Here is a 10,254-nt window from a genome sequence, read left to right as displayed (position 1 = left end):
GGTAACTTTGTTACTGACCTTCCTTCTCTATGTCCGGTGTCTTAGCTGAGCTACTCAGGATGGCTTCTGAAAACGTGCACTTTTTTTTTTTTTCCTCCAGGGTTATGACTGGGGCTTGGTGCCTGCACTACAAATCCACTGCTCCTAGAGGCCATCTTTTTTCCATCCTTATTGTTGTTGGATAGGTCAGAGAGAAATTGAGAGAGATGGGGAAGACAGAATGGGGAGAGAGAAAGATAGATACCTGCAGACCTGCTTCACTGCTTGTGAAGCGATTCCCCTGTAGGTGTGGAGCCAGGGGCTTGAACCAGGATCCTCGAGTTGGCCCTTGGGCTTGCCACTATGTGAACTTAACCTGGTGTGCTGCCGTCCAATCCTCCTTTTACTTCTTTTAAAAAAAATTTTATTTATAAAAAGGAAACACTGACAAAAAACATAGGATAAGAGGGGTACAACTCCACACAATTCCCACCACCAGAACTCCATATCCCATCCCATCCCCTGATAGCTTTCCTATTCTTTATCTCTCTGGGAGTATGGAGCCAGGATCATCATGGGGTGCAGAAGGTGGAAGGTCTGGCTTCTATAATTGCTTTCCCGCTGAACATGGGCATTGGCAGGTCGATCCATACTCCCAGCCTCTCTCTCCCTAGTGGGGTAGGGTTCTGGGGAAGCAGGGCTCCAGGACACATTGGTGGGGTTGTCTGTCTAGGGAAGTCCGGTTGGCTCATGTTAGCATCTGGAACCTGGTGGCTAAAAAAAAAAAAAAAAGTTAACATATAGAGCCAAACAAATTGTTGTCTAATCATGAACCCAAAGGCTGGAATAGTTTATATGAAGAGTTGGGGGGGGGGGTCTCTGTTTTGTAGATAGTTAGTAGTCCTATTTTAGTTGTATTCCAGAAAACCCATGACTATACTAGTTTTTTTTTTTTTTTCCTGAGCCTGAAATCTGATATGCAGGTGGATCCAAGTTATTGTCTGGGGAGATGCTGTCATGGCTGGAAAAAGGACCAGAAAGCTGGATCAGGGAAGAGAGTAGCTCCCAAATATGGGAAAGGTGTATAAATATTGTTGATAGTAAACTCCATCAGTTTGATCTGATCTGGTACCCATATTCAGCTTAGAAGCCTATGTGACCTCTGCATCCCTGTAGATCTGAGCTCACATTCTGTGGTTATGAGTAGGCACATTACATGCTGCCCCAATATCAGGACCCATCTTCCTCAGGTGTAGCATAGAGTATGATGTCCATCCTCCCTTCGGAGGATGGAACATTCTCTACCATTGTTGATCCAAGTTGAGGGCAAGGTCCTATGGGGGCGCCCACAAAGGGGCCTGTTGTGTTGTTCCTGATAGAGATGACCAGTAACAATGGAGAGAGGGATCTATTTAAGGTCTAGGACTGTCGTATCTGTTTGGGAATTTCAGGACTCACTGACTAGGGCCCCAGCTGATGGGGTGACCTGATAGTGACTAAAGAATCATCGTTAAAGTATGCCAGTCTCTTGCCCTTATTCAGCTTTTGCAGTCCTTGCTTTGATAAGGTTAGCTTTGGAGTGAGTGAGGGAAGTATAATAGGAAGTAGGTGAGAAGGGTATCTAAGTTTAAGTAGACACTATTTCATTAGGAACTTTATGGTGTCTTTTTTGGTCTTTCTACTTGCTTGCTGCATATACTGACTCACTGAAGACTATTGTTCACTTTTGCTTTCAGGTATATATTTTGCCCTAATTTATGGATACATGTGAATGTATGCCCTATCTCATGGTACCTGGTCTATATCTAGGTTTTGGGACTTTGTTAGGAAGTGAACCACCTGGAATGGAATTAGAGAATTCTATGAAAGGAAAGGTCTTACCCATGTAATGAGGCTGAAGGGTTGACATTCCACACTCTGGACACAGTCTGAAGTGAAGCATGCTGAGGTGGTACTCACATCAGATGCAATATCATTTGGTATGAATTGAGAGAAGCATGCAGGAAAGTGAGCCCCACCCTAGAAGTTCTAGGACTGGGGGAAATATAGGCTCTATAGAGGAAGTGGGAGGTTCTTGCTGTCTTAGGGTTTTAGAAGGCAATAGTTATTGCTGTAATGAAATTATTTGGCAATTGGGTTAAATTTGAAAATCCCTTTGTTAGGATTTTCTGTATCATACGCAACATCACCATAATTTATGTCCTTTGACATTATTTGTATATAGCTGTGTCTTATAGAGTAGTGCCACTGATTGCTTCTGTTCTCGCTGGTCTAAGCCTTTGAGAGAGTCAACATTTCAAAGACTCAGCCTATGGTCTGTGCATTAAAAAGTTTGAGACAGGGAGTCGGGCTGTAGCGCAGTGGGTTAAGCGCAGGTGGCGCAAAGCACAAGGACCGGCATAAGGATCCCGGTTCGAACCCCGGCTCCCCACCTGCAGGGGAGTCGCTTCACAGGCAGTGAAGCAGGTCTTCAGGTGTCTATCTTTCTTTCCTCCTTTCTGTCTTCCCCTCCTCTCTCCATTTCTCTCTGTCCTATCCAACAACGACGACAACAACAATAATAACTACAACAATAAAACAACAAGGGCAACAAAAGGGAATAAATAAATAAAATAAAATATTAAAAATTTTTTTTAAAAAAGTTTGAGACATTCAATCAGTTCTTCCCCTCTCATATTAATATATTTATATGACTATAAGTTAATATTAGTGTACATAAACACCATTCCCACCACCAAAAGATTGTGCCACATCCCATCCTTGCCCCCCCCATGAAGCTGAACAGCCACCCTAACCTTTTATTCCTTTTCAATTTTTTTTTAAAAAGATTTATTATTGGGTAGAGACAGAGAGAAATTGAGAGGAGAGGCAGATATAGAGAGGGAGAGAGAGAGGGTCGGGCAGTAGCACACTGGGTTAAGCACACATAGTACAAAGCACACAGACCAGCACAAGAATCCGGGTTCAAGCCCCCAGCTCCCCACCTGCAGGGCGATCTCTTTACAAGCAGTAAAGCAGGTCTGCAGGTGTCTGTCTTTCTCTTTCCCACTCTATCACCCCTTCCTCTCTCAATTTCTCTCTGTCCTATTCAATAAAAATGGAAAAAATGAAAAAAAAAAAGGGAAAAAATGGCCACTAGGAGCAGTGGATTCATAGTGTAGGAACCAAGCCCCAGCAATAACTGTGGAAGCAAAAAAAAAAAAGTGAGAGAGACAGAGAGAGAAACCTGCAGCACTATTTCAACACTTGTGAAGCTTTCCCCCTTGCAAGTGGGGACCAGGGTCTCAAACCTGGGTCTTTGCACACTGTAATGTATGTGCTTAACCAGGTACATAAGCACCTGGCTCCTTTTCCTTTTTTTTAAACTTTTAAAAAATATTTATTTATTTCTTTATTCCCTTTTATTGCCTTGTTATTTTATTGTTGTAATTATTGTTGATGTCATTGTTGTTGGATAGGACAGAGAGAAATGGAGAGAGAAGGGGAAGACAGAGACGGGGAGAGAAAGACAGACACCTGCAGACCTGCTTCAACACTTGTGAAGCGACTCCTCTGCAGGTGGGGAGCTGGGGGCTCAAACCGGGATCCTTGGGTCCTTCTTTTTCTACTTCAAGCTTTTATGCTCTTATTGTAAATGTAGATACCTTCTGCGTCTTGAACATTATAGCTGGGTCCATCTTAGATGATCAGAACTAAGTATCTTTGGAAATAATATATATTTTCCCGATTATGAAAGTAACACACTGCTGTTAAAAAATAACTTTGAAGTAGTCGGGCCGTAGCACTGCGAGTTAAGCGCACATGGCACAAAGCTCAGGGATTGGCAAGGATCCTGGTTTTAGCCCCAGCTCCCTACCTGCAGGGTTGTTGCTTCACAGGTAGTGAAGCAGGTCTGCAGGTGTCTTTCTCTCCCTCTCTCTGTCTTCCCCTTCCCTCTTCATTTCTCTTTGTCCTACCTAACAATAACAACAACATAATAACTACAACAACAGTGAAAAACAACAAGGGCAACAAAAGGGAAAATAAATATAAAAAATATAAGAAATTAAAAAAATTACTGAGGGCAGGGGTAGATAGCATAATGGTTATGCAAAGAGCTTCTCATGCCTGAGGCTCCAAAGTTCCAGGTTCAATCCCCTGCACCACCATAAGCCAGAGCTGAGCAGTGCTCTGGTAAAAAAAATAATAACTTTGAAGTTTTGTGTTTAAAGATACTGGTCAGAATAATGCTGTTAACACCTGATTTTCTATCTTTGTATGCATGAATCGCTATAACTATTATGGCTATATTTGAAACATTGGGGATAACCTCTCTTTACATCATTTATGATTTCATCTTTTTACACATTTCTTTTTTGGCTTTTCAGTAGTAGTTGAGGAGTGATAGTAAGGACACTGTATTGAACTGGATGTCTGTAGGTGAATGTGGGTTTGCACAAATAAATTTTCCAGTTTATTCCCCAAAGAGACAATAGATGTTATCTCTGCCCTCCCAGACTTTCCAGTCTAGCAGGAGAAATAATACATGTACATAATTAACTTCAATACAGTGGCAGTGAATAATAAATCGCGAATTCCTTAGAGAGAACTTGGAGTGGGGATGAATCTCCCAGTGCACAATCTGGGCATTTCCCTGTCCTAGTAGCTGACATTGAAGAACTGTAACAGTAATCTAGAAACTTCTCCCAGTCTGGGAATGAGCAATTTCTGCTTTTTGAATCTAGGCATGTTGGAAAGGTTTGCTGAGTTCATAACGAAGGGATGTTGGAATCAACAGAATTTGTGTCATTTCCTTTGTTCCCCTCCCTGGAAAGGTCACGCCGCCAGAGTTCTGGTTTGTCAGAGGCAATTAGAGTTCTGCATAGCTGGGCCACCTGTCTCTGGAATGTTTTGAGGGTGAGGAATAGCTGAGCTTGAGTGTTCCAAGAGTGAGGGGAGCTTTCACCCCTTCTTTCTTGGTGTGCCACAGGAAAACATTTATTTAACATAATGAGAGCTAAGTAATGGAGAAGGCATAATGGGATGTTAGCCATACATGTGACACAGCAGGAGCCTGCCCCGCTAATGAGGAGACGGACTCCCGTCTCCAGTAATTCAGAGGCTCCACTGTGAATTCCCACATGGAAGGTGAGGCTTGCAAATGGAATGGCCAGGAGTGCAGAACTGAACCTTCCCTGGGTGAATGTGCCCTCTTCAGAGGTAGGAGTTCTTTGTTCCCAGGTTGTGTGCTCCTGGTGTTTCCTATGTGTTTTTTTTTTTCCTTTTCTTCTATGACTGGTCATCATCATTTCTTTTTCTTCCTTCCTTTATTTTTTCCTCTCTCTCTCTGTTTTTTTTTTTTTTTTTTTAACCAGAGCACTGTTTAGCTCTGGATTAGTATGGTGGTGCTGGGGATTGAACCTGGGACCTTTGGTAATTCAAGAATGAAGGTCTTTTTTGCATCACCATTATGCTATCTCCCCAGCTCATTTTCTATTTTTTAACATTTAAAATGTATTTATTTAATGTGCTAACTGTATGTGTGTATGTGTGTGTGTGTGTGTGCGCGCATGGTGGTGAGGATGGGTGGAGGTGGGGAGCAAGAGCACTGCCCTGGCATATTCAGTGCTGGAGATTGAACCTGGGGTCACTTAATAGCAAATTGACTTTGGGGTCACTATTGGCCTGACAACCCAGTGCTACTGTCATCTTATAAGCAGCTTTTTTGGGGGGCTGGTTTGGAGTGTTTATTGATATTGCCTTAGATTTTTTTTTTTATCAAGGTGTTTACATGCATGAAACCTTCACTTCTAAAATTGAGTATTTAATAACTGCAGCTGGAGAGGCAAGAGAAAGAAAGACAGCAAGAGAGAGCAACTGGCCAACTTTGATCTCAAGTCGGTATTAGGGGATCTCATCTGCACTCTCAATGCCATGTCTTTAAAATGCTTGGAAGGGGCCAGAGAGATAGCTCACCGGGGAGTTGCCTGCCATGCCATGTCCCAGGTTTGAGACCCAGTACTACACAGGAAGTGCTTGGGCAATAGAGCAAGTTTCAATGCTTTGCCATTTCCCCCTCTCTCTGTGTCTCTGATTTCCTTTCTGTGAAAAAGTGACCCCAGAACAGTGAAATTGTGCATGTGTGAGGACCTCTTTCCACCCCTCCCCCCAAAAAAGTATAGATGTGTTATGTTTAAAAACATGTTGAGGGAGTCAGGTGGTAGCACAGCAGCTTAAGTGCACTTGGCACAAAGCACAAGGACCGGCGGAAGGATCCCAGTTCAAGCTCTCAGCTCCCCACTTGCAGGGTGTTGCTTCACAGGCGGTGAAGCAGGTCTGCAGGTATATGTTATTCTCTCCCCCTCTCTGTCTTCCCCATCTCTCTCCATTTCTCTCTGTCCTATCCAACAACGACAGCATCAATAAAATAAGGGCGGCAACAAAAGGGAATAAAAAAAAAGCCGAATTCTTAGCCATTGAATTTCAACTAAAGTTGAAATGGTCTTATTCTTACCTTACTGATTGTTTCACTAAAAGTACTAGAGGTATTGTTGTAATCCTGTTCACCTTGGAGATAGATTGTGGGCTGTAGTTATTTAAAAAGGAACAAACTATCAAAAGGCTCTCTGGACTATGATGGTTATCTTTGGGAGGGTGAGGACACAGAACTTTGGTGTTGAGTGCATTGTGGAACTATGCCCTGTAATATTACAATCTCAAAACCCACTATTAATCACAAATAAAAATGCCTTTAAAGACAAATAATAAAAGAGAAACAGAAGCAAGTTTTTTTTTTGTTTTTTTTTTTTTACCAGAGCACTGATCAGCTCTGGTTTATGGTGGTACCAAGGATTGAACCTTGGACTTTGGAACCTCAGACAAGAGAGTCTCTTTTGCACAACTGTTATGGTACCTACCCCCCCCCCCACCTGCAAACTGTTTCTATTTTTAAGACTTGTGAGAAATATGGTGGTTATCTTTGGGAAGTAAGATGGTGGGGATACAGAACTTTGGTGGTGGGTGTGGTGTGGGACTATACTGTAGTCTTACAATCTTTTTATTATTATTGTTGTTGTTGTAGTTATTGTTGTTGTCATCATTGTTGGATAGGACAGAGAGAAATGGAAAGAGGAGGGGAGACAGAGAGGAGGAGAGGAAGACAGACACCTGCAGACCTGCTTCACCGCTTGTGAAGCGACTCCTCTGAAGGTGGGGAGCCGGGGGCTTGAACTGGGATCCTTAACCCGGTCCTTGTGCTTCGTGCCACGTGCGCTTAACCCGCTGCACTACTGCCCGACTCCCAATCTTACAATCTTATACAATTCATAACAAAAAAAATTTTAAAAGCCTTTTTGAAGATTTCTGAGGAGAGGCAGTTGTTAAAACAAGCCCAAGTATAGCGCACAGACTGGGAGGACTAATGTTCACCCACTTTTGTTATGTTTATTTCTGTTAAGTGCTACCATATGGAGCTCAGAACAAGGCAATCTACCATCCTTTAAGTCCTTGGATCAATAACATTCTTGGGTAGCTGTTTCCTTCTTCTTGGTTGCTAGCAGCCTGACCCGAGTGTGCTGGGCAAAGTGACCCAGGTCATTGCAAGATCCAGAGTCTGTCCTTCTTCTGAATGGGGAATCTCATTCTCAGGAAGAGGTTTCAAGTGAGCCTTTTCACTTTGCATGCTTACAACCCAGGCAGCTACAAATAATTTTAATTCTGATGGTAACCGTGTGCAGCTGACAACCCTCTCTGCCATTTTTATCATCATGGAAACGTTGGCATGTATCTGAGGTTCTTCTGGACTCACAATTTGGAAATCCCACCCCTCACCCCGGCACTTGTCCAAGGAGTTTGGTATGGCTACCTGTGTTCTGAGCTGGCCCTGCAAACCTCCTTCCAACATGAAGAGGCTGCTCTGCTGTCTGCAGGTGGCTGAGATCACTTAGCCAGCTCCTTTGCCCACCTCTCTCCTCCCCGTGGCTTTAGGTAGCTGAGTTGGCGAATCTGCCTTTCTGGGAAGTAGCAATCAAGTAGGTTGCTCTCTGCCACTTGGCTTTTGCTGTCAGAGTGCTCCCGTCTTTCTGCCCAGTTAATTCTGATTAGCTCCTGCACAGTGTGACTCCTGGGCTGCTGCAGAGGGGCGACCTGTGTGTTCTGGTGACACAGCTCAGGTCCCGGATGCTGCCTGCCATCCAAGTCCCAAGGGCAAGGAGGGGAAAGGGCAAATGAATTGAGGTGTTCTTGAGAGAGGAGAGGCCACCCCTCCTGTGGGTTATACTCTCATGCAAAACAAGTTACTTCAGGTGAAGGGGCTGCAGCAAGTCAGGGAGGGTCTGGCTTCACACTTAGAAAAAACCAAATGCTAGTTTCTCCCTCCCTCCCTCCCTCCCTCCCTTCCTTCCTTCCTTCCTTCCTCCCTTCCTTCCTTCCTCCCTTCCTTCCTTCCTTCTTTCCTTTTTTTTTTGGGAAACTGCTGATGATATTGGGGAGGGTTGTGTGTTGCGGGGGGGGAGATGATGTAATTGGCACCACTCATGGTCCCCAGATGCAGTTATTGTCTTTCAGCACAAGCTCATTCCAGGAGGAGACCTCCGTCTCTGCAGACCCATCTTATCACTCTTACTGCACTAGGGCCTTTAGCGAATGTATCAGTACCCCCTCCAAAGCAATTCTTAGAAACTGCTTTATTGAGACATAAACATTCCACATTTCCCCGTTTAAATGTTTTCAAGTCTATTTATTAAGACTATGCAGCTGATGGGTGGTTCACCTGTTTAAACACATCTGTTACCATGCACGAGGACCCAGGTTCAAAACCCCACTTCGCACCTGCAGGGAGGAAAGCTTCAGGAGTGGTGAAGCAGGGCTGCAGGTGTCTCTCTCTCTTTCTCTCTCTCTCTCTATTTCTGCCCCTCTCAATTTCCTTCTGTCCTATAAAATAAAAAGAATAATAATAAATTTTAAAAATGAGAGTGAAAGGCTACTAGGAGTGGTAGGTTCATTGTGCAGGTACTTCTTCTAGCGTTTGCCCTTCTTCCGTAGCCAGTCAACAGCGTCAGGTTGAGCCTGATGTAAAGTTTCGAGACGTCCTTAGCAATAACTTAGTGATTACCCTAATGGTAATTAAAAAGAAAAAAAAAAGGAGGAGGATCTAAGCTGGGGTGAGAGTGTTTGGCAGGAAATTGAGAGATTTCACACATGTATCAAGAACTGTATTTACTGTAAACCACTAATCCTCCCAATAAAAATAAATTTAGAAAAATAGAAAATGAAAAAAATGACTATTTTTGAGGTTATTAATTACATTATGTAATCATGCTGTCATATATTTTCTTTTTATTATACATGATATAAATTGTTACGTATAACATACTGTATTATTTATGAAATGTATCATAAAGTCTGTTAAATGTCGTCAGTTTGTCAGCCATCACCATAGTTTAATTTTAGAATGTTTTCATGAAGAAATCTTGTACCCTGAGTGAGCCTCCCCACTTCACCTCAAGCCCCTAACTCGAGCCAACCACTAACCTACTTTCTGCATTTATAGATGGACCTGGTCATTTTATATGAATGGAATCCTACAGTATGCGGCTTTCTTTCTTTTTTTTTTTTTTTTTCTTTTCTCTTGTGCCTTCAGGGTTATTGCTGGGACTCGGTGCCTGCACTATGAATCCACTGCTCCTAGAGACCATTTTTCCCATCTTGTTGCCATTGTTGTTTATCGTTGTTCTTGTTATTATTGTTGTTGTTATTGATGACGTTGTTGGACAGGACAGAGAGAAGTGGAGAGAGGAGGGGAAGACAGAGAGGGGGAGAGAAAGATAGACACCTGCAGACCTGCTTCACCACCTGTGAAGCGACTCCCCTGCAGGTGCGGAGCCGAGGATCCTTTCGCTGGTTCTTGCACTTTGTGCCAAGTGCGCTTAAGCCACTGCGCTATCACCCGGCCCCCACTATGTGATGTTTTCTAACTAACTCCATCTAACTTGTTAAAGTTCATTATGTTGCAGTCAGAGGATGCTTACCACCCCCTTCCATCTAGTTATTGTTGAGGCTCAGTGCTGGCACTACAAAGCCACTGCTCCTTGTGGCTATTTTTCCTTCCTTCCTTTTTCTCTTTCTGTTTTTTTTTTTTTTCAATTTGATAGGACAGAGAGAAATTAAGAGGGGAAGAGGAGATAGAGAGAGAGAAAAAAAAGACACCTATAGACCTGCTTCCCCACTTGGGAAGCGTCACCTTGGCAGGTGGGGATCATGGGTTTGAACCTTGGTCCTGGTACATGTGCACTGAAC

The sequence above is a fragment of the Erinaceus europaeus genome, chromosome 9, assembly GCF_950295315.1.
Source record: "Erinaceus europaeus chromosome 9, mEriEur2.1, whole genome shotgun sequence".
Classification (NCBI taxonomy): domain Eukaryota; kingdom Metazoa; phylum Chordata; class Mammalia; order Eulipotyphla; family Erinaceidae; genus Erinaceus; species Erinaceus europaeus.
This window is presented reverse-complemented; position numbering follows the sequence as displayed.